Source organism: Callorhinus ursinus, unplaced genomic scaffold, assembly GCF_003265705.2.
Source record: "Callorhinus ursinus isolate GAN/ISIS: 27379988/994484 unplaced genomic scaffold, GSC_fseal_2.0 scaffold10, whole genome shotgun sequence".
NCBI classification, from domain to species: domain Eukaryota; kingdom Metazoa; phylum Chordata; class Mammalia; order Carnivora; family Otariidae; genus Callorhinus; species Callorhinus ursinus.
Window position 1 is genome coordinate 42,974,168 of NW_027397072.1, and position 6,000 is coordinate 42,980,167.

Here is a 6,000-nt window from a genome sequence, read left to right on the forward strand (position 1 = left end):
TAGTTGCTATAGTTCATTCCCTGAATAATCCTTTTCTTTTTGGGATATAGCCTGCATTTGACAGTGTGGGAGAAACTAGGATGCAAGTACAATTACAGATATAGTGGTAACAAATAATAGGGAAATGAGGGATATCTTTAAGTACTTACTATTAAGGCATTCATTCAGGTGAGGGGACTATAGTATCTTAAACAGAAAATGCTCAGAAAAGGAAGAGGGAATTTCTTTATATAGGAAGAGAATGGCAGAAGAGGATTTTCATGCATTAGGGACCCCCAGATCTTCACACACGACACTATTTCAACATCTCAGGTAGTGTTTTTTCCTTATTTATTTGCATTAATATTTCTTCACACAAAGACCAGAAAAAGTTGAGAATACAGCTGATAATTCAATTCAGCTACCTGCAGGAACAAATCCCAAATCTGATTTATGGCCATCTCAACTGCCCAGTTGTAAGAAGATAGCTATTATTAAAATATAGTCATATATACCCCTTGAGTTTCAGTTTGCAGTCAGAATTTAATGACTTGAGCTGGGCTATTCTTTTACTTTAAATTTCTTCAGGCATTCAGTCATGACTACCATACTGTGTAGCCTTTGCATTCCTGCTCATCACACTAATCAGGGCAGCAGTAGTGAAGTAGTCAAGAGCAGCTTCTGACACAGAAGAACTTAGTTGTGTTCCCCTTACATGTCATGGGTTGTGAAGCCGCATGTCAGATTATGAACATAGTATTCCACCCTATTATAAATTGATTTCTTTGAGGCTCTGTTGAATAGATATAATTCTCTATTTTGATGTTCTTCACTTAGAATTCTTTAGTTGCAATCAAGATGGTCTGACTGTAGTTACATAATCAGAAGTATAACTGAAAGAAAGGATAGCAATCAGACCTGGAAACTGATAGTCATCAATGAAATTCAGAAGTGTTTGGTTCTGGTACAGTTGTATAACAAGAGTAGCATCATGGGGATTTAGCTGCAAGAACTGAATGAGCTCCAAATATTTAGGTGTCTTTATTCATTTCCTTGTAATTCATTGTTCAGAAAAAGAAGATTCAATTGTTTAACTTAGATTTCAGATTTACCCTTTATTTAGGATAGGGAAAAGCTTCATTACATAGAATTCTGTGGGGGAAATTATATCATCTAAAGAATGTCAAGGTAATTTTAAAAAGTGGAAATAAATGCTTCATATGTGGGCTAAATTTGGTTTAAATATACATCAGCATTATACAGGTCTAAATATAGCCACAAAACCTAAATGTGGTTCAAATGATCTCATTTATCTAACACAGGTACAGCCTCAATAAACACCGTTCCCAATTGGAAGGTGCTTGTCTGGTCCTGGTGTTATGATCCTCATCATAAAATTATACAGGCTCAGGGAATGGAATCCATACTGAAATCACATCTTTTATCTCCCATAGTGCTTGCCTATAGTAGAGGCTTCATAAATATTTGTTGAAGAGTTGAAAAAGAATCAATCAGAAATGAAAACTGCAATAAATGAGATTGGAAACAGGCTTGATGTAATGAAGAGCAGGCTGGAAGAAGCAGAGGAACAAATTAGTGATATAGAACACATAATAATGGAAAATAATGAAGGTGAACAACAGAAAGAATAATTATGGAACATGAAAATAGACTTAAAGGAACTCAGTGACTCCATCAAATGTAATAATAGTCATATTATAGGAGTCCCAGAAGACAAAGACATAGAAAAGGGGACAGAAAATTTATTTCAAGAAATAATAGCAAAAAACTTTGCTAATCTGAGGAAGGAAACAGACATCCAGGTCCAAAAGGCATGGAGAACTCTGATCAAATTCAACAAAAGCAGGCCAACACCAAGACATACTGGAATTAAATTTGTAAAATATAGTGATAAAAAAAAAATCTTAAAAGCAGCAAGATAAAAGAAGTCCTTAACTTACAAGGGAAAACCCATAGGGCTAGCTGGAGATTTATCAACAGAAACTTGGCAAGCAAGAAGAGAATGGCATGATATATTCAAGGTGCTGAATGGGTAAAAGTCTGCAGCCAAGAATATTCTATCCAGCAAGCCTATTCAGAATAGAAGGAGAGATAAAGAGTTTCCCGGACAAATGAAAACTAAAGGAGTTCATGACCACTAATCTGGACTTGCAAGAAATATTAAAGGGGACCTTTAAGTGCAGAGGAGAGACCAAAAGTGACAAAGACAAGAAACGATCAGGGGAAATATCCAGAAACAATGACAATACAAGTAATAAAATGGCAATAAATACATATCTATCAGTAATTCCATTGAATATAAATGGACTAAATGCTCCAATCAAAGGACATAGGGGCACCTGGGTAGCCCAGTAGGTTGTGTCTGACTCACGATTTTGGCTCAGATCATGATCTCAGGGTCTTGAGATGAACCACCACATTAGGCTCTGTGCTCAGTGGAGTCTGCTTGAGATCTCTCTCTCCCTCACTCAGCCCCTCCCCCCACTCTCACTTTCTATCTCTTTCTCTCTAAAATAAATAAATAAATCTTAAAAAAAAGACATAGAGTGTCACACTGGATTAAAAAACAAAATAAAACAAACAAACAAAAGAACAAGACCCATCTATATGCTGCCTACAAGAGACTCATTTAAGACCTAAAGATATCTGTAGATTGAAAATAAGGGTGTGGACAAATATTTATCACATAAATGGATGTAAAAAAAAAGCTGTAGTAGCAATACTTATATCACACAAACTAGACTTTAAAACAAAGACTGTAAAAAGAGACAAACAGCATTCTATAATCATAAATGGGACAATCTAATGACAAGATATAACAATTCTAAATATTTATAGACCCAACATGGGAGCACCCAAATATATAAAGCAATTAATAACAAATATAAAGGAACTAATTGATAATAACACAATAATAGTAGTGGGCATTAACACCTCACTTACATCAATGGACAGATCATCTAAACAGAAAATAAACAAGGAAACAATGACTTTGAATGATACACTGGACCAGATGAACTTAACATATATATTCAGAACATTCCACCCTAAACAGCAGATGCACATGGAACATTCTCCAGAATAGATCACATATTAGGACACAAAACATGCCTCAAAAGATAAAAAAAATGCCTCAATAGATAAATAAATGTTTGAAATCATACCATGCACCTTTTCTGACCACAAAGCTATAAAACTAGAAGCCAACCTCAAGAAGAAATATAGAAAGACCATAAATACATGGAGGTTAAACAACATGCTATTAAACAATGAATGGGTCAACCAGGAAATAAAAGAAGAAACACACACACACATAAAATACATGGAAACAAATGAAAATGAAAACAAAACAGTCCAAAATTTGGGGGACATAGCAAAAGTTGTCCTAAAAGAGAAGTGCATAGCAATACAGGCCTGGCTTCCTCAAGAAGTAAGAAAAATCTCAAATAAACAACCTAATCTTACATATAAAGGAGATAGGAAAGGAAAAACAAATTAAGCCTAAAGCCAGTAGAAGGAAGGAAATAGTAAAGATGAGAACAAAAATAAATGATATAGAAAACTGAACAAAAAATGCAACAGAACAGATCAATGAAACCAGGAGCTGGTTCTTGAAAAAAAAATTAATAAAATTGATAAACCTCTAGCCAGACTTATCAAAAAGAAAAGATAAAGGACCCAAATAAATAAAAGCACAGATGAGAGGAGAAGTAACAACTAACACCACAGAAATACAGTTATAAGAGAATACTATGAAAAACTATATGCCAACAAACTGGACAACTTAGAAGTAATGGATAAACTCCTAGAAACATATAAACTACCAAAACTGAAACAGGAAGAAATAGAAAAGTTCCACAGATCAATAACCAGCAAAGAAATTGAATCAGAAATTTAAAAAATCTCCTAACAAATAAAAGTCCAGGGCCAGATGGCTTCACAGGTGAATTCTAGTAAACATTTAAAGAAGAGTTAAAACATCATTCTTCTCAAACTGTGCCAAAAAGTAGAAAGGAAGGAAAACTTCCATATTCATTCCACGGGGAATAAGCATTACCTTGATACCAAAACCAGATAAAGATTCCACTAAAAAAGAGAACTACAGGCCAATATCTCTGATGAACATGGATGCAAATATTCTCAATAAAACACTAGCAAACTGAATCCAGCAATACATTAAAAATATAATTCATCACAGGGGTGCCTGGTGGCTCAGTCATTAAGCGTATGCCCTCAGTTTAGGTCATGATCCTAGGTCCTGGGATAGAGCCCCGCATCGGGCTCCCTGCTCAGCAGGAAGCCTGCTTTTCCTTCTCCCACTCCCCCAGTTTGCGTTCACTCTCTCGCCGTGTCTCTCTCTGTCAAATTAATAAATAAAATCTTTAAAAAAATATAATTCACCACAATCAAGTGGGATTTATTCCTTGGGTACAAGTGTGGTTCGATATTCACAAATCAATCAATGTGCTAAACCACATTAATAAAAGAAAGGATAAGAACCATATGATCATTTAGGGCACCTCAGTGTCTCAGTCAGTTAAGAAGCTGACTCTTGATTTTGGCTCAGGTCATGATCTCAGGGTCCTGGGGTGAGCCCTGCATTGGGCTCTGTGCTCAGGAAATTCAAGATTCTCTCTTCCTCTGCCCTTCCCCCTGCTTGTGCTCTCTCCCTCTCTCTCTAAAATAAATAAACAAATCTTAAAAAAAGAACCATATGATCATTTCTTTTTTTTTAAGATTTTATTTATTTATTTGCGAGAGAGAGAATGAGAGATAGATAGCACGAGAGGGAAGAGGGTCAGAGGGAGAAGCAGACTCCCCGCTGAGCAGGGAGCTCGATGCGGGACTCGATCCTAGGACTCCAGGATCATGACCTGAGCCGAAGGCAGTCGCTTAACCAACTGAGCCACCCAGGCGCCCCCATATGATCATTTCAATAGATGCAGAGAAAGCATTTGACAAAGTATAACATCCATTCATCATGAAAACCCTCAACAAAGTAGGTTTAGAGGGAACACCATAAATGTCATATATGAAAAACCCACAGCTAATATCATCTTCAATGGGAAAAAAACTGAAAGCTTTTCCTGTATGGTCAGGAACAAGACAGGGATGTCCACTCTCACCACTATTATTTAACATAGTACTGGAAGCCCTAGCCACAGCAGTCAAACAACAAAAAGAGATAAAACACATCCAAGTTGGCAAGGAAAAAATAAAACTTTCACTATTTGCAGATGACGATACTCTATATAGAAAATTAGAAAGACTCCATCAAGAAACTGCTAAAACTGATACACGGATTCAGTACAGTCACAAGAAACAAAATCAATGTACAGAAATCTGTTGCATTCTGTACACCCAAAATGAAGTAGCAGAAAGGGAAATTAAGAAATCAATCCCACTTACAATTGCATCAAAAACAATACGATGTCTAAGAATAAACCTAACTAAAGAGGTGAAAACCTATACTCTGAAAACTATACAAGACTGATGAAAGAAACTGAAAAGGATACAGAGAAATGGGAAAAGATTCCACGCTCATGGATTAGAAGAAAAATCCCTGTTAAAATGTCTATTTTACCTAAAGCAACCTAAACATTTAACTGCAATCCCTATCAAAATACCAACAGCATTTTTCACAGAGCTAGAACAATCCTAAAATTTGTATGGAACCACAAAAGACCCAAATAGCCAAGGCAACCATGAAAAAGAAAAGCAAAGCTGGAAGCATCACAATTCCAGATTTCAAGTTATACTACAAAGCTGTAGTGATCAAAACAGTATGGTACCAGCACAAAAATAGACACATAAATCAATGGAACAGAATAGAAAACCCAGAAATGGATCCACAACTATATGGTCAACTAATCTTTGACAAGTGGGAAAGAATATCTAAAGGAAAAAGACAGTCTCTTCAACAAATGCTGTTGGTAAAACTGGATAGAAACATGCAAAGAAATGATACTGGACCACTTTTTTATACCATACACAAAAATA